Below are 20,315 nucleotides of genomic sequence, written 5' to 3' on the forward strand. Positions count from 1 at the left end.
ACAAACACACATCACAATCCCCCTCATTAAACCTTTTCTGAAAGTGTGCAGAGCACATCTGAAGCTTGCAATTGTCACCATCAGTGCAATGTAATTAAAGGTCAACTTCAGCACTTAAAAAAAAACTCCAAAACCAAACAACACAAAACCAGAAACCCCTCCCTATCTCCTCTTTTGTAGGTTCCATTGCATGCTGCATAAAATAAAACCCTTTAAAGATTAAAATTAAAAGAAAATGCCTTTTTAAAACTCAACCAATATTGCAATATTAAATTATGAAAATATTTTTTAATAAAAAGACAAATCTTCTTGCTATTTAGAATGATGAATAATATTTTTAAAGTAAATTTATGTTCTTGGCTTTAAGTTGCAAGAATGAAGATGATTGGCAGGGATGAGAAATTGCATGTTTGTTTTTATTTTTTCACCATGAGAAGATAACATGCAGCTTATTCCTTTTGACATTTACAAAACAGGATAGCAAGAATGATGACAGTTTAGTGTCTCTGTCCAGATAGTTCACCCCTGTCAAGGAGAATGTGGTGACTTCCAATTTTATTCTTCCTTCTTGTCTGCTGTGTATTGTAAGAATACTCAGGAAGTTAAAGTATGTGTTCGTCGACCAGGACATCTTTGTGTTATGACCTGGATATTCATCACCAGTCTTACTTTAGAAGGACTGAATAATGATAAATTTGGGTGCTAGCCGGTCTAATATGGCTGTGAACGAGCAACCTTGAGTTGAGAAGCTCTTTATTGTCCAGGTTCATGAGACATTTGCTCTTTAAACAAAGCCAACTATTTAACTTTTCTTTCCAGATCAACAACAAAGTGTGATGGTGTTTTGAACTTAATTTATAAAGTAAACAAAAAATTAAGTCTATTTTTGTCAGCACTTCTATCTTGGAAAGAACAAGCCAAAAAAAGAATGTGGTGCAGTGATTAATGATTGTGATTAACTGTCTGCAGGTTGTGGCTTCATGCCTCAGTGATTCTTCTGTCATTATTCTGGATAAGATGCTACATTAAGCACATATGCCTTCATCCATACGGCTTGATAAAAACCCAAAGGTTAACCTTTAGCTTTGCATTTTTCACTAATGCACTTTTAATGCTGACTGTGTAACTTGTGGTTTTTTCTGTTAAATTACCGAAGTAGTTAATATGTAAGAGCTAAATTAGCTTTATTTAAAAATGTTAATTCAATATGAAAGGGAGAACAAAGTGATAGTGCCAAAAAAAACCCCAAAACCTGTACAAATAAATGCTTCAGACTACTTCTGGAGATGCTGCCTTCTTGCTTCAAAATAATTTTAATGTAGCCTTTGTTTAGCATCAGTTGGACAAAGAAATTCTGTAATTGAGTGGTATAATACCATTTGAAACCTGTGCCCTGTTAATGCTAAATATTAGTATTTGTTATCAAGTGCAAAGACTATTCACGGTGATCTTGAATAAACAGCGAAGATTACCTTATTTTCTTACCCCAAATATTATAGCATCTAATTCCAGACACTATATAAATTACATACTTACTGTACATTCCACCAAATACATAGCATATCCTTGGTACTGTATTACTAACTGGATGTTACTGAGGAGATTCAAACTTTTTCCAGTTACACTATGAGGAAAAAGCTGATAACAGCCTTAGTGTAACCAAGATAATTAAGGTGTCCAACTCCATAAAAGCTTGTTTGCATGTTGCTGTCTAACACAAGGAATTGCACCGTTGTAGAATTTATATTTTGAGGACATGTGATATGTAAATTGCCATTAATAATATGTTAATTGGAGGGGAGGGGAAAGGGAGGCAAATGAATTGATCATCCTAACTAGAGTGACTTATCTAGCCAGTTAGTTACCTTACGGCAGGAGGGGAAAGATAATGTTCTCTCAACTAGGTTCAGGAGACTTGTGTTTTATTTTTCTTGCTTTTCAGAAGTAGAGGACCATAGGCTGACTATGTAGCTATAGAAGGATTGTAAAATAATTAGTTTACATTCTTTGTCCCAAGTTCCCTTTATAAGGTAAATACTATGTCAAATTTGTGACCAATGAACACCTTAATATGTCTGATGCAGGTACAGCTCCTGTTACAGAATACTTGAAATTTTGTGACACACATCTTAAAATATAGGACTTTATATGTGCTTTGATGAATGGTGGATGAAGGAAAACTTTTAAGTTTTTTCCATTTATGTTTAAACAATGTTATGAATGAAAGAAAATATTGAAGAAAAGCTTCCATCATACAAAAACTGTAAAAATGAGAACTTAATTCAAAATTTAGAGGGCATTTGTCTGTACAGAATTTAGTATGCATTCTGTATACTTACTCTTAACCTAAAATTACACCTGATATACTGTAGTCATGCTCTTGCTCACTCTCATTAAATAAGTACATTTCTGAAAAGATGTAAAAAAAAAAAAAAAAGGTAGATATCTCATGACATGTATGGGGTGCCCAGATGCTGAGGTTCGGCAAAGGAATTGCGAAGTCCTGCACCTGGAGAGCAACAATCCCCTGCAGCGGTATAGCTGGGGGACACCCGACTGGAAAGCAACTCAACAGAGAGAAAGACCTGGGGTCCTGGTAGGCACCAAGTTGATCATGATCCAGCAACGTGTCCTTGTGGCAAAGAAGGCCAATGGCATCCTGGCCTGTTTTAGGAGGGGTGTTTTCAATAGGTCAAGGGAGGTGATCCTCCTCCTTGACTCAGCAGTAGTGAGGCTGACCTGGACTGCTGTGTCCACTACAGGGCTCCCTAGTTTGAGAGACGTGGACACAGTGGAGGGAGTCCAGTGAAGTGCCATGAAGATGATGAAGGAACTGGAGCATCTCTCCTGTGAGTAAAGGCTAAGAGAGCTGAGACTGTTCAGCCTGGAGAAGAGCAGTCTCAGTGGGATCTCATCAATGTGAATATCAATATCTGAAGGGAGGGTACAAAGAAGACTGAGCCAGGCTCTTTTCGGTCGCAGGACCAGAGGCAATGAGCACAATCTAAAACAAAAGAAGTTTCCTCTGAATGTCAGGAAAGACTTTTTACTGTGAGGGTGACCGAGCATTGGCACAGATTTCCGGGGGAGGTTGTGGAGTCTCCATCCTTGGAGATATTCATAAGCCATCTGGACACGGTCTTGGGGAACAGACTCTAGGTGGCCCTGCCTGAGCAGGGTAGGGTTGGACCAGATGACCTCCAAAAGTCCCTTCCAACCTCAACCATTCAAGGATTTCCCCATCCCCATGTGCTGCTTGGTGGTGAGGATGTAGAGGAGTAGGAGGAGTTGAAGAGGAATGAAAAGATGAAACTGAGCCCTGGAAAAAAGGGTGTTAGTGGGAGAAAGGTGTTTTAGTTTTTCTCCTTGTTTCTCAGCATCCTACTTTATTTTTGTTGGCAGTAAATTAAATTAATTTTCCCCAAGTTGCATTTTTCGGTTGTGGTGGTAATCGGTAAGTGATTTTCCCATCTTCATTGCATTCTGTGAGCTTTACAGTCTTATTTTCTCCCCCTCTCCTGTTGAGGTGGAGGAGTGAGAATGTGGCTGGATGGGGGTCTGGTGGTCTGTCAAAGTCAACCCACCACAAACATAAATAGAAATAAAAGCTTTTAGCTTGATTAAAGCTTATTACGTTTCTAACTTTTTAAATAGAGTATATATTAACAGGAAAACTAAAGAACAGGGGTTCACATCCAATTACCACAGAATGTGTGTAGAAAAGTATTATGATATTTTTGTCTGTTAATCATGTTTTCGGATTAAAGAAGATGAATCTTACAAGTTGTGAAGTCTTATGTGTATTCCCACATATATTATAAATTTCCTTGGTAATCCCTTACAGAGATCTCATAAGTAGATTTTTCTATTAAAAGTTACTCTGTTTAAGATAGCTCATTTTTCATACTTTTTTACAGCTATTATGAAAATTAAATCAATCACATCTTTACTACAAGAAATCATAGAATAGTTGACTGATTTGAGTGGGAAAAGACTTTTAAAGATCGTGTAATCCAACGCCCCCGCCATGGACAGGGACATCTTTCACTAGACCGGGTTGCTCAAAGCCCCATCCCACCTGGCCTTGAACACTTCCAATGATGGGGCATCCAAAACTTCTCTGGGAAACATCTTCCAGTGTCTCACCACCCTCATCTCAAAAAAATTTCTTCCTCGTGCCTAATATAAACTAACCTCAGTTTTCAGTTTAGAACTGTTGCCTTTTGTCCTGTCATTACAGGCCTTGACAAAAAGGTGTCTCTTTCTTACAAGCCTCTCTTATGTGTACTGAAAGGTCACAGTAAGGTCTTCCAGAAGCCACCTTTTCTCCAGGCTGAACAGTCCCAGCTCTGTCAGCCTCTCTTCATAGGAGAGGTGATCCAGCCAGCAACCAAAGACCTTAGTTTGTTAGGTATTAATTATCTTTTTCTTTTTGGGGTGTTTTTTTTTTTGATAATGTTAATTTGAGTTACTATCACCATAAAAATGTGAGGAAAATGTGTTCTTGTCCTTCTTTGCAATGTTATTGCAATTATTACATTATTTTATCAGTACCTTGTTTTTCCTGTAGCTTTTATTACAAAACCAAGAGAACCTTTAAAGTAAAAGATAATAACTATTTAGATCCCTAGAAAAATGTTGGGAAATAAACAAGTTATGGTTCTATAACAAAGGAGTTGTCTATTCCAGCTACTGCTCCACATAATTTTGGGTTTATGATGAAGCAGACTTTTTCCCGGAAAAGTAAACATTGGTCTCTGAATGTTCTCTAAATGCACAGCAAAAAGAAAGTTTCATGTACTGTTAATCAGGTTATCAAACTGACAGGGCTACACTGAACTGTTCTTATTTAAGACATACTGTAGCAGGCATCAATCAGAAGATAATGGGTTTTGAGTGTGGTGGGTTTTTTTGGTATAGTCACCTCTCCAACTGAAGATTACATTGCTTTTGAAATGAAATTTCTCTTCATATAGTATTGATCAGTTTTTAATATTTGAACAAATGGCACAAATGTATTATACAACTATAGAATTATTATGATAATTCTGACTCTTTAATACAGAGTTTTATAAGACACTTTATAAAGAATATTGTAACAGTGAATGCAGTTTTAATATTCCAATAGAAATTTATTATTGAAAAATGTCCTGTCATTAGAGCTTCATAGCTTTTGTTAATCAGTATTATTGTAAGACACTCCAGAGAAACTTAAATTCATTTTTATAAGAAAGTGAAAACTTTTTGTATGATATTGACTTATTGATTCCTTTTTCTCTACAGTATAACATAAACCCTTTTTTTCACCCCTCCTCCCCCCACCCCCAGTTATCCACTGTTAGTAAATTCTACCACATGTTGTTTGGATTTTCCAAATACATTCTGAGCATTTTTGGCTCCCCTTATTTTTGCTCAGCAGTTAGGAACACCATTCAGTCTTTTCAGAGTCTTACATGGCAGAAAACTATTCAGGCTTTGCTATCCAGAAGGAAAAAAGAACTTGTTGCTCACACTGGTGTTGTCAGAAACATATCCAGGAGTACTGGAAAACTTTTAAGTGGGTAAAGTCTACTTCTAAAATTCCTTTTCACCTCACTACCTGATGAGCTGTCAATTTCAGTAAGCCCAACAAAGTGCTGCATGTAAACCAGGGTGTTTCAAAGTGACATTCCAAAAGTTAGCATTCAAGCTCAATTTTAATTGCTTGAAGTAGCAGTCTGCTTTCAGAACTCATCATCTTCTAGGGACTCTCAATAAAAATTAGACCACTTAGTTTCCTAATACAGGATCCTGTAAATATATATCCATCCAAGTGAATTTGGTTAAGTAGCGCCACTTATGGGGAAAACCACCTAATTTGCTGTACAAGATTGACCTTTTTAAAAATAATTTGTTAACATAATTTTGACACGGTTTTACAGTGCTAAGTGATTAGGCAATCAATACAACTTGCCATGTGCCATAATTAATGTGTATTTCACATTGCTGTGAGGGTGAGAATATTGTATAAACTGTGCTGAACTCTGCTTGGCTCTGTTTAATACACTTGGTAGGTCATAATATAGCACACTGTGCCCCTGGAGTTCATCTGAACTATGAGTTAATGAAGATTGAGATAACTTACAGTAAATGCTGTGACCCTGGAAATAGTAAAATCAAGTTAAATGATTTTCTAAGAGGATACTCTAGATAAGTCACAGCTGATAAGCTTGGTCAATAGTTAATTTGGGCAAATCTTACTATGTGTGGTATATATGCAGGTTGATCAGATAACAGACGCTATTGAAATGTTGCCAGGTTTCTTGTGAATGATGCTGATGAAGAAGGATGAATTGAGTGAGAATAAATGTGAAAGTTGATATGCACAAACTCTGATATGAAGGCTTACACATGCAGCATGCACTTGCACAGTCAACGGTTTTTACCCATAGCACAATAAATGAGTTTTTTGAATATGGGACTGTCCTGTATAATGCACTGTTTGCAACTGTGTGTATATAAATTGGAAAAAAGTTTCTTTTAGTCACAGATCATTTTAATAACCTGTAAGTTATTTTTAGCTTTTTGAAGAAAGTATGGTAAAATATAAATATTTTAAAATTAATTTTATGTGAGTGGATATTGTGGAAAACGGCAACGTAGCTTACTAGTTTCTTACACAGAACATGCAGAGCTTATATTGTTGCAATTTAGGTATTCTTCGGCTTAATAGAATTATGTCTTGGAGAAGTTTGGTTATAATAAGCAGAAAGTTGAAATTTATAGTACTAGATTTCTTGCCTCTGCAATTGAAGGTAGTTATAGAAAGTAAAAATGGAGTCGTTGTAGGACCTATAATTTATGTTCTGGAAACATCCCAAATTCATCAAATATGGTAGCTTTTCAGTATTTCTAGAAGTTAAGAAGTTAGTCGTGATAATGGCTTAATTTATGAAATCATTCCTTTGGTTATTTGCAGTATTTTATAAGTACACGCAAACACTCTATACTCTTTCTTTTAGGATAGCGATCCACTCTTCAAATATTCCTTTAAGTGTCTCATATTTGAATGACCTAATTTTAGAAAGTAGATTCTAGGCAGCATGGTATTCTTGATATCTGCAGGACGTGACCTTAACAAAAAAATTTTAGTTCTATCCATTTGTTGTGTTATCAGTTAATAGACATTTTTGACCTGTAGGTAGAGTGTAATTTGCTAAATGCTTGATTCTTACTTCAGTTTAATGTCACTATTGTGTTCAATTTCATTATAAAAAAGATCAGTGGAATTCATTCCTTGCAGTTCACCCAAAGATGCCTTGTGAAAAGGATCTTTAGTCACAGGAGAATTTGGAAAATGGTGGTCTTCTTGGGTTTTGTTTGTTTGTTTGTTTTTGTTGGCGTATTTTCTTTTCAGTAGTCTTGACTCACTAAGCTCAAGTTAGGTAGTTCTTTTACTTGATAGCACTTCTCATGTAATAATAACCTGGACAAGAGGTTAGCATGGACTTGAAAAGGTCAATGAAATCTGTTTTTTAAGCCTTAGGTGCATTAAGATTGTGAGGAAAGAAGGCTCCACATAACAGCTTTAAGGTGCTTGCTCCTTCTGGACAGTTACCCTATGAATGATCCTTAGTGATCCTGCAAAAGAGATAGGCACAGAAACTCTTGCCCTTGGCATAAATGTGAGAGATCTCACTGGAAAGCTTGAGTTTGATGCTAAAAATGTTGGAAGAAAAGACTTTTTCTTCACTGACTTAATCAGATTTGCATGATGAACTGGATATAGTCTAGATTTTTAATGGTTTGGGAGATTAATTTTTTTCTTTTTCTTGAGAGGAGAGGGATATGCAGCACTTTGTTTGACAACTCAGTGTTAGTTTATCAGTGATATTCTTGCATAACATCCTGAGGTGAAGTCCCAACATTTCCGAAAGCTTCTTGAAATAGAAGGCTGCTCTCTCTGAAGGAGCAAATTCTTATCTGAAGTACCTTCATCAAAAAGCTAGGATGTAGGAGTAGTCACCCGCCCTTTCTCAGTTCATTTTGCTGGGCACTGGACACCGAGGAATGATCTTTACAGAAATAATGCAAAGTATTGCCAAACTGATCAAGATAGATGTCATCTGTGGTGGTCATATGATGCAATTAATAAGTCCTGGTGTTTCAGTTTGAATTGACCTTAACTCTTTGCAGTCTAGCCTAAATTGAATCTTAAGAAAGGTCTTCATGTCTGGAGGACAAGTCCTCAAAATAAATGTCGAGTGAGAGTGTTTCTGTGTTTAAGTAGTTGTAGGATTTAGAATTTCTTCCTGTGCTGTGCTATTTAAGTTGAATTTTATATTTTTAATTCTGTTGCATACTGTGACTAACATGGGTATATGTCATTCATTCATTCTCCTGTCCTCTTGCAAGAGGAAAATCATGTAAATGGTGCCATTACTAGCTTTGAGGAATTCTTCTAAAATTTGCAGATTTTCCCAGTCCAACATCTTTGGTGTTCCTTTGGTGAAGATGAAAAATAAACCTGCAAAATTAACTGCAAGAGTCTTATTGACGAATAAGGTAGTACCAGTCAGCACCCAGTAGTAAGTATGCATGAAAATTTGAAATTCTTTGGAGAAAAAGCTTAGGTTGTTTTTTTTTGTGTGTGTGTGTGTGGTTTTGTTTGTTGTTTGTTTCGGGTTTTGGTTTGTTTTGGTTGGGGGGGGAGGGTAATAATAAAGTGCAGAAAAGGGCTATCAAAATTCTTGATTTTTTTTTTAATGGATTGGCTTGTCTGTGGCAGAAGGGAAACTTGTCATTCTGTAAATGTAGAAACTTTTCCTCTGTACGTGATGTCCACGTTTAGATGACAAGTTCCAAAGTGACTTGGCAGTGATGTGGAGCTTCAAACTATGGGTAAATGTCCAGAAACTTCCTCCTTTAAAATTTCCCAGAGTACACAATTAGCTATGTTTTTTTTCTGAATTGCTACAAAAACCCACTTAAACCTGTGTTAGAAAATATGACCTATTTTGAAATGTACTTTCCTTGTGGTAGTTGCTGGATCAAGAAGACAAACTGGAACCAAATATAGCTGATTCTAAAAACTGAATATCAAAACCAAGTGATTTTGTTGCCAAATCATTAAATGACAATTCTAAGCATATGTAGGAAGTGAATTGTGTGCCCATGTCCTTTGCTGAAATGGTAGGTCTGCCTTTGTTTTGAATTAACCACAGACTTGAAATTATTCACTGAACGGGATTTTTTGTGTTTTTTCACTAATAATTATTTCTAAAAAGCATAGGTACTTCAACTTTCTGAACGACCTGGCAGCTAGATTAATAGCTTCTTGGCAGCAGACTACAATGACTGGTAGGTAGTAGCTACCAGATGAGCATTAATTTAGTTTTATATTAAGCATGAAAAGCAAGTAGAGAAAATACAATCATTTATTATTACAATAGTTCTAAGTTATAACCAGCTGCATGATTTATGCTTCAACTAAATTATGCAGCTTTTACAAAGTCTTCTTCCTGGATTAATCATGCAAACTGGGTCATTATTTTTTACTAAAAAAAGCAGATAAGCCAGGGCTTCCAGTGAAGTTTGGGAAAGGTTTCATATTTGCAACACCCCACACATTAAGCATGGCAGGGAAGATGAAGCATTTCATATGAAAGGAAAAACTGATAGTGTAGAATTTTATAGGTTTGCATTACAACACTCTCAATCTGCTATTACTCTCTAAAATGAAGTTAAATGCTGCTATCATTTACACCACTCAAAGCCCTTAGAGTGCTGAAAGTCAATGGCTGTCAGTGAAGGTGTTGTTTGGTTTACAGTTTTTTCAAATTTGGTTGTGATTGGTAAATTATTCACTAGGAAAGATGTAGTGAACATCAGTTGATATGACAGCAAAGAGAATTTTTGATAAACACATGGCTTTACTTTCTGAGTCCATTTGCGTCTCTTAGGTGGTCTTGATGAATAGAAACATCTCAAGATATAAAATGTTTCTTCCATTTTATGGAATTCTTGTGAATTTCCAGATATTTTGCAAACTATTGGGATGATTCAACTAATGTTTTTCAGGGAGGAAAGGTAAAGTGTGGTTTTACTTTGTTAGCTTAAAATTATTCATTGGCACCAGAACCTGTCCTGTTCTAATTTTAACTGGAGACATAAAACACCAGCTCTGTCAGCTGTGTGAATACCCTGGGTACTTGGTGAGTGGCTGTTTGCTGAAGAATTTATCCTGTTTTGTGTCTCTTGGATTTACATTAGCCATAGTAAAAATTTCACTGAAACCAGCATGTTGTGCGCCCTCCTCCCTACCCCCCAACCCAAAACTCCAAACAAAAAAAACAACAAACAAAAACCTAACCAGAACAAAACAACAAAAAACCACCACAACAACAACAACAACAACAAATACAAACCCAAAACAAACAACAAATCACAAACCAAACAAATGCAAAAAACCCCTGAGGTTTATTCCAGTTTATTTAATATGTGATAGAGGAAGCTAATCCATCCAACCTACCTGTTTTTTATAAATTGAAATAACTAGAAGTCTACATGGTAAGGTATAAGAATGAAGATCACAAATAAGCATAGTTAGCCTTATTTCTTCATCCCTGCTTTTTTTTTTAAAAAAAATTTCTCTTCCTTGTCCTTTTATTCTTTTCTTTCCCCACCTCCCACTTCCATTCAGCAAGCTCTTATCTCTGTGTCTGGGCTGTCTTAAACCAAATCTTGTGCTTTTTATGATGGAAAGAATAAGAATAAGACATGCAGTTGACTAAAGAGAATGCATTTTATATGACACTGTGACCTGTTGTGGGACAGAAGTGTGAAAAGTGTAAAGTCTAAAGGATTGTATATTTAGTGTTGGTGAAAATCAATTGACTTAATCAAAATGAGTAGAATGGTGAACTCACACTAAGCTGTGTTTTTAGGGTAGTTTCTTAGGTAGATTCTTGAGGTACGAAGGTATTTCTAACTTTAGTACTTTTCATGTACCATTTAGTATTTTTCATGTACCAAGAAGATCTGAGATTTGTAATTTTCCCTCCACCCTTGAGTCTCAAAAAACCCAACAAAATACCCCCTAAACAAATTTCTTAAGGTGATATATTTTCAGTGTTGTCATACTGACCATTTGCTATTCAATATATTTACATAAAATATGACTTTTTGTCTCTTCTTTGGCCTCATAATTCTAGCAAGTTTTAGATATAGAACTGTTGGCAGTGTCTAGAACAAGTAAAAACTACTTTTTAGGGGCAGGTGAAAAAGAGGGTGAATTTTAATCTCTCTATTGAAACCTCTAACTTTACTGTATTAAAAACTTCCATTCAGCAATTCCCTTGGTAGAAACAAGCATGAAATTCTCTGGGTGACTTAAGAGATGTGATTTGCAAGATATATCATAAATATGAAGGTATTTGTGGAGGGTGCTTTTCGATCTTCTGGTTTTAAATTGCGGGGTAAAGCTTCATGTTCATCTATTGGTAATTTTGTTGTCAAGCAGTTTTGCTACATCTATCTTATAGAAACTTGTAAATTATCTAGAATGTATTCATGTTTTTACAGTCCTCCTTTCTACTATATGTACAAATTTGTTTGAATTACCATGTTTCTGGGTTACAGGTAATAAGCAAGAAAGACCAATGTGTAACCTTGACTGGCAGAATGCCTACTGGATATGAGGCACTGGATTCAAGTTCAATTTTGACTCTTTGGAAGTTACATTTGACAGTATATTTAATTTAAGTACTCTGAGCAGAAGATTTCTGGCCTTTCTGGGACTGGTTCATTTTCATTTAGATGCCCTGTAGGCTTCTATTCTTTTGACATTGTTTTATGGCAATGTGTTTAATGCACTTCTTTAAAATCATGAATTTTTTAAGATGACAGATTTTTAAACTGTTTCATCCATGGTTTTAGTTTGACGGTTTGTCAGAGTAAACTGGTGTCTCATCTGTGTTACACATTTGCCTGCGTAGACAATTGTGGTTGTTGCATAATCAGATCATATGCAGCTTAATCGCAATAAGCGTTTTGGTGAAGTCAGGAGGCAGATGATGTCAACATCCATTTCTTCTTCGTGGGCAAGTTGTGATATATTTGTCCTTACCAACCATTGCTAGCTTCTAATCCTTCCAATGGAATATTTTGTGCTCATTCTATTACTTGAGCTCTCTAATGATTTTCCAGCTAACTGGATTTCTGTTTCTTCCTTTAGTATGCACAGATTGTACACCTTGTTCTTTTGCTTCATGTAAAAGTCCTCTTTTGGGTCCACTGAATGAAATCTGTACTGAGTTAACTCATAAAAGCTTTTGTTTAGTTTTGTTTGTTTTCTCACAATTGCCTCTATCATATTGTAGTTCATCCCAGACTCTCACATGTGAAGTGTTTTTTTTGTGTGTGTGTGTTTTTTGGGGGGTTTGGGAGTTTCTTTGTATCTTTTTAATGTATTCAACACTACCCTGAATTTTAAACTAACATTTTAACATATTCCTTTTGACACGTTCCCTTTTGTACTTGCACCTTTCATATAAAGGTGATCTGCCATTTTCTAATTTACTTTCATAAATCTCAGAGTTCTTTAACTGCCAAAACTACCAGAGTAGCTGCAATATAATATTGCAATTAAGTCAAGCAAACAACAGAAATAATGTGCTCTTAGTATGTCTTCTTATTAAGACTTAGAGTTGTTTTGTATTTGTGCTCCTTTGTTAGTGTGAGGTTGCCCACACAGCACAGTCACGTTACTATATTGGCCTGAAAGATAAGTGATTATGAATGGAGGACATGTTGAATTTTTTAGTTAAACTTCTTGAGGGGCATCTCCCCTCCCCCATTTTCTGTTTAGGTAGGTGTTAAATGCATGTGCATCCATCTAACTATATAAAAAGCAGGTAGATCCAAATATATTATACCTGTTGTGTGTGTATAAGCATATAAAGCTAGATATCTATTTGTTATGTATATGTGTGTATGTATAATATATTTTGCGGTCATTATACATATAGAAACTGCATGTATGTTGAAGTCATCAGGTTCTTTTAAGTTCTTTAAGTGACATCTTCATTAATACTGTGAAATTCATATTTCTGTGGAAAGTTAACCTCATATTTGTGCATTGTTGAAGAATTTTAAGCCCACAGAACACCCTGTTATATGGCATTTAAATGATGGGTAAGCTTTGTGCAATCTGTCCTTTTGTTATGCAGGTAGATATTCAGCATGTCAGGATAGTGAAACAAAGAATAACAAGTGATGTATAAACTTCTCATAGTTGGAAAACCTTAAAAGAAAATAGCTTTAAAAAAAAGGGACTTTGATACTGATTTTTAGCTCATGTTATTCATATCAGATCATAGGATGATCCTGGTTAGAGGGTATCTCAGGAGGTCTCTAGTACAGCCTCCTGCTCAAAGCAAGATCAACAGTGAGATCAGATGAAGTTGCCCTGGGTTTTATCCAATTTGGGTCTTGTAGGATAGCGATTACACAGGCTACCTGGACAACTTGGTCCACTGCTTGACTGTTCTCAGATCGAAAATGGTCTTTTTTCCTACTATCCTGTTTCTACTTCTTTTATTTCTGCTTACCGCTGTTACCTCTTGTGTTTTTTGAATTGTGCCACCATGAAGAACCAGTTGTCTGTGGTCTTGATGACCTCATCATAGGTACTGTCAGGCTGCTGTTTGATCACCCTGAAGTCATCACTTCTCCAGGCTGAAAAAAAGCTCCTTTCCCTCAACTTTTCTTCACAGATCCAGTGTTCCAGCCACTGATCATACTGGTGGCTGTCTGCTAAACCTGCTTTAGCTTTTTGATGTATTTCTTGTATTGGGGCACACAAAACTGGAGACAGTATTTGAGCTGTGTGTTTGTGAGTAGGGGGGGAATATACCTTGCCTTCATCTCCTGGCTGTGCTGCTGCTTTGTGGTCATGGTGCACTGCTGGTATGTGTTCAGCTTCTGTTTGCCCAAAGTGCAACATCCTAACTTGGATATAGTAATATTGTGGGTCACAGTGATGAAATACTTTGTAAAACTGGGGTGAATGGCATCCACAAGCTCCTCTCATCCACAAGTCTAGTCACTTGCTGATGGAAGGGAATCATGACGGTCAGCCATGATTCAGCATTGCTAAATCCTTGCTGACTCTTCCTGATCTTGCAAGACATGAGGCAGTTCTCTCAGCACCTTTGGATGCAGCCTGTTAGGTGCAACAGACTTGTGTGGCACATAATTCCTGACTTGATCCTCATCTGCTCCATGTAGTTCCTCTCCTCCTTGAACCCTTTCACTAAACACAGAGGCCTTGTTACTGAAGACTGGAAAAAGTTACATAGGTATGTCAGCCTTTTCCATGTCCGCTGTCACTAAATCACTTGCAACATTCAGCTGCAGGCCCACATTTGACTTGTTCAGCCTTTTACAGGTAGTTTATCAGTATAAGCTCTTCTTGCTACCCTAATGTGGCCCTTGAAATTGTAATCTTCTGTTCAGCTATGGCTTTCCTGTACCATCCCTATATGTCTGGGCAACAGTTCTAAACTCCTCCTTTGTCCCTGCTCCGACCTCCTGTGTGCTGCACTCTTTCCATTGGAACTTAACAGGAGTTCCCTGCTTAGCCAAGCCAGCTTCTTCAGGCATCTGCTTGTCTTCCTGATTATCAGGATAGACTGTATTTGCACTTGGAGAATGCTTTCCTTAAAGACCTGCCAGTCCCTCAGCTATCTTACACTTTAAAGCTGCCTCCTATGAGATCCCACTTAGAACTTTTCAGAAGAAGCTGAGGACAATTTTCTTGCATTCTAGGATCTGTACGCTGTTACTTACTTTCCTCACTCCATTTGGGATCTTGAACTCCAATTCATGGTCACTGTAGCCAAGACTTCTGCTGATTATGACATCCCCAAGCAGTTTTTTGTAGAGAGCAGTAGATCCAGTTGTAGGATACCCCTGGGTGGTTCATCCAGTACCTGTGTCAAGTTGTTTCTGACACTTCCCAGAAATCTTGACTGCTTGCATCCTGCCACATTGCCCTTCTAGCAGATGTTAAGGAGTTTGAAGTTCCCCATATAAACCAGGGTCTGTGATCCCCACACTTTCTCCAATTGTTTAAAGAAGGATCTGTTGACATTCTCACCCTGATTTGGGTGGATGCAACATACATCCAGCACACTGTTGTGCTCCCTGGCCTCTCCCTGGATCCTGACCTACAAGTTCTCAGCCAGTGTCTCTACTTGTCCCATGGAGGAGCCATGTAAATTTGGGTTGCTCCTTTCTGCAAAGGGTAAACTCTCTATTCCTTTCTCCTTCCTGTCTTTCCTGAAGGGTTTGTATCTGTCTATCACAGCACTCCAATAATGCCAGCCATATCTTGAGTGGCTGGGTCGACAAAAGGAGAGCAATGGATCTTGTCTACCTTGACTTCAGTAAAGCATCTGAGATTGTCTCCTCTAGCATCCTCACAGGCAAGCTAATGAAGTGTGGGGTGGATGAGTGGACAGTGAGGTAGATGGAGAACTGGCTCAACAACAGAACTCAGAGGGTCGTGATCAATGGAGCAGAGTCTGGATGGAGCCCTGGTGTTCCCCAGGGGTCTGTGCTGGGTCCAGTCCTGTTCAACATAGTCATCAATGACCTGGACAAAAGGACAGAGTGTAACCTCAGCAAGTTTGCTGATGATACCAAGCTGGGAGGAGTGGCTGATACACCAGAAGGCTGTGCTGCCATCCAGTGAGACCTGGACAGGCTAGAAATCTGGGCTGAGGGGAACCTCATGAAATTCAACAAAAGCAAGTGCAAGGTCCTTCTCCTGGGGGAGGAACAACCACATGCACCAGTACAGGCTGGGGGCTGAACTACTGGATGGCAGCTCTGTTGAGAAGGACCTTGGAGTGCTGGTGGACAGCAAGTTGATCCTGAGCCAGCACTGTGCCCTTGTGGCCAAGAAGGCCAACGGTATCCTGGGCTGCATTAAAAGGAGTGTGGCCAGCAGATTGAGGGAGGTTATCCTCCCCCTCTACTCTGACTTAGTGAGACCACATTTGGAGTACTGTGTCCAGTTTTGGGCCCCCAAGTTCAAGAAGGACAGAGAATTACTGGAGAATGTTGAGCGAGAGCTATGAAGATGATCAGCGGACAGGAGCATCTCCCTTATGAGGAAAGGCTGAGAGGCTTGGGTTTGTTTAGCCTGGAGAAGAGAAGACTGAGGAGGGATCTTATCAACCCTTATAAATATGTGAAGGGTGGGTGTCAAGAGGATGGGGCCAGACTCTTTTCAGTGGTGCCCAAGGATGGGACAAGGGGCAATGGGCACAAGTTGGAACACAGAAAGTTCCTCCTGAACACAAGAAAAATCTTCTTTCCTGTGAGGTTGACAGAGCAGTGGAACAGGGTGCCCAGGGAGGTTGTGGAGCCTCCTTTCCTGGAGACATTCAAACCCCGCCTAGACATGTTCCTGTGCCCCCTGTGCTAGGTGTCCCTGCTCAACCAGCAGGGTTGGACAAGATGATCTCCAGAGATCCCTTCCGACCCCTGCCGTTCTGTGATTCTGTGATCTCAGTTATTCGAACAATGTTGCATTTCTCTGACTACACGTTAAGCTTTAGCTCCTCCGACGCATTTCCCAGGCTGTATGCACTTGTATTTGGGCCCATGAACTGGGTACCCTTCCACCCTCTTTTATTTTTTTCAAAGTCTCTCTAATGCCTATCACCCTGCACTCTTTGATTTCCAACCCAGTCCATCACTTTCTGACTTGACTTTGGGTTTTGTTCCTTCCCTTCTCTGTCATTCCTAGTCTAGAGCCCTCGTTTTCCTCCCCAGGTCCACCAGCCTGTTGTCAGAGATGCTCTTGCCCCATTTTATCAGGTGGATTCCTTTCTGCCTAGTAGCCTCAGTCCCTAAGGACAGTCCTATGGCTGCAAAAGCCAAATTTCTGTTGTTACCACTAATTGTGTGGATCTACAGCACCTGTCTGCTCTCTCTCAGGCCTTTTCTCTGCACTGGCAGAATTGAAGAGACACCACCTTGGGCCCTTGATCTTCACCATTGGAACCATGTAGTCACTGTTGACACACCCAGTGTCTCCCCTGGCAGTATCATTGACGCCTATGTGGATGAGTCACAAGGGTTTATAGTCTGAGGACAAGCCTCATCAGTCTGTCTGCAGCATCTTGAATTCAAGGCTCCCCTCTGCAGCAGGTGAGGTCCACTAGCTGTCGTTCGTGGGAGGGAATATCATACAGCGAGCACCTGACATTTCTTCTTGGTGCTGCTGCATGGTTTGGGCTCATCTGGTTTTGATGTTTCACCAGAATTATGTTCTACAACCCTACCCTCCTCCCCATATCTGCTAGCAGGGCACTGAACCTGTTCTACGGCTGCAGATATCTGGGTGGAGAAATATCAAAGTTTAGCTCCAGTCAGCAACCAAGAACCACTCAGCTGCTCACTCACTCCCCCCTGGTGGGATGGGGGAGAGAATCAGAAGAGTAAAAGTGAGAAAACTCATGGTTGAGATAAAGGCAGCTTAACCGGGAAAGCAAAGCCACGCACACAAGCAGAGCAAAAACTTCCCATGGGCAGGCAGGTGTTCAGCCATCCCCAGGAAAGCAGGGCTCCATCATGTGTAACAGCTACTTGGGAAGACAAACGCCATCACTCCAAACATCCCCCCCCTTCCTTCTTCTTCCCCCAGCTTTATATGCTGAGCATGACATCATATGTTATGGAATATCCCATTGGTCAGTTTGGGTCAGCTGCCCCAGCTGTGTCCCCTCCCAGCTTCTTGTGCACCCGGCAGAGCCTGGGGAGCTGAAAAAGTCCTTGACCAGTGCAAGTGCTACTTAGCAACAACTAAAACATCTCTGCATTATCACCCCTGTTTCCAGCACAAATCCAAAACACAGCCCCATACCAGCTACAGTGAAAAAAATTAACTGTATCCCAGCCAAAACCAGGAAAATAAAGTACATCTTCCTCCTACCAGAAGACACAGGTCTCCAGTCTTCCACATTTTGGAAATCTCTATTTGCTGTTCCAAAAAGTACCAAGTCTTACTCCTCCTTCTTTCTGTAGATTTGGTGGTTCAGACTCATGTGTCTATGAGGTCTTGGAGAAGATACTTCTTCATTTTCTCTGATGCTGTATAACCTGCTTGCCTCCTACTAATCTATGATTTGATTATGCTGTTCCTCAACCAGGGCACACCTCTTGTAGGAAAGGATGTAATTTCCCTCTGCCCTAGCCTTCAGGGATGGTCCCAGGCATTCCTTCCTGCCTGAGTCCTGAGGAACTGCACCCTCCTCCTCGATCTCTGAGTCAAGGCTTCTGATCTGGCAGGGGTATTTGCTCCAGCTGATGCTGGAGACTGTGCTCAGATCTTTCTGGATCAAAACAATTTATTTTTTTTTAGAGAAAACTAATGTGTTTTTTCCTTTTGAGAAATGGTTTCTGTGCAGAACTCTGCTTGCTGAGGAAAAACAAAGTTGCTCTCTGAAATTTTGTTTCCTCCAAATTAAGTATTGTGAGAGGCAGAGGTGTGTTCAGGGAAGAGGTACACTGGGCAACTCCATCAACGAGGATGATGGTGGTAGTTTGGCTTAGTTCAGCAGAGCCACATGTTTAAAAAATTACTCTCATTGAGCACTAGCTCCTTCTGCTGTTTTTCCTTCCGTAGGTTAATGTTTGCACTTGACTGAGTTGACATCTCATCTTGGTTACCCTCTTCCAATCTCTTCAGACTTTGACCCCAAACACCATAGATAAAATCTACATGATGTCCAAACACTCTGGTGGTCAGTGAAATGAAAGCTGCAGTGTTTGATAAAATATTTTAGGGAATTGCTTGAAGTGGATGACTGTGACCATGCCTAGAAATAAGTCACTGTTTTCAAAAATTGCAGCAGTGCATATATTTGCATTTAAAGCATGTATTCCCAGTGAGACCTTTTTGATATTTTGTGTGTGCATGTCTTTGATAAAATAATTTGTTGTCTGAAAGTATAGGTACAAACAGACTAAACAAAGGTTTGGATTGAATTAATTACAAGTTCCTAAGATATTGGGACCTGACATGTTTTAGGATAGCATATGTGCAGAGTAGGATTCTTTAAACACTGGCTTTGAAGAGAAGAATGTATATGATCTTGTTTTGTTTTGCTTTCCATTTGAAGTAGATAAAAGAAAACTTGTAAAGAACAACAATGGTTATATCAAAACATCCTAAGAATTACTATTTTAGTGTAGCGTTATATCTTGTTCCTTCCTGCGCAGCAATGTATTTTATTCATTAAATTGAACGATGAACAGAAAAAAGTGAATTGAAATACACTGAGAATAAAGGTATTAAATCACAGTCTAAATTAAAACAAACAAAAAACCTGACCAAACAAACAAAACCAAACCCACCCCAAAACCCAACAAACAAGCAAACATTAATTTACTTCTGTCTTTCCAAGTTTTTGTAACTTTATTTGTTAATTTTTTTTTCTTTCTTGTTTGTTGCTGTTAATGTTTCTAATGTATTTAATTAAACAGTCATTATTTGACTAATGAAGGTAGTTAAATGTGTTTTGAGTTAGTAATGACTTTTTCCAGGCACTTATTTTCTAATTCTGAAATCTATCAAAATGATCAAAAAGCTAGAGGAAAGAGCACGCTGGTGCTGTTTGATGCATTTTCTTTGCACAGTGTGCAGTTTCTGTTATCCTCTGCTCAAAGACTACACAGTGAATGCCATAGTTATATGGTTGCCCCATGAGTGGAGAAATAAACAAAGAGTGCTTATAAATTCTGATTTTCATGACAGCTTTGGGCTGTTGAATTTTGTGATATTTGGACACAGTAGAATTTATCCAAGTACATCCTGAATTGTGAAGGAGCCTGTTTGGCAAAGGAGGCCTGTATAGGAAGACTCTGTGACTTTGTTTAACAAGATAACTGCAGGAACATTATAGTATCCATTAAGAACATGTTGAGTAAATTATGTAAGTCACATGATACGTTCCATGTTTTTTCCTGTTTCAAATCTTAAAGGAAAATAATGAAAGGTGAAAATTATGAATGCTTTATGAAGCACTAGTAGAGACTTTTGTCTACTGCAGGGGTGGAAGCTCTTGGCTTCTCATTGATTACAAAATGACAGCATTTTTCTCAAAGGACTACGATTAGAATGTATCCTCAAAATGTATCAACTCAGTCTTGCTGTCTACATCTGGAATACCTGATGTTTTTGAGCAAGACAAGCTATTTTTAGGCAGCTCATGCTATGTTTGAAGACTAGCTGATATTTAATACAATTTTGAGTGCATTAT

This window comes from Phalacrocorax aristotelis, chromosome 2, assembly GCF_949628215.1.
Source record: "Phalacrocorax aristotelis chromosome 2, bGulAri2.1, whole genome shotgun sequence".
Classification (NCBI taxonomy): domain Eukaryota; kingdom Metazoa; phylum Chordata; class Aves; order Suliformes; family Phalacrocoracidae; genus Phalacrocorax; species Phalacrocorax aristotelis.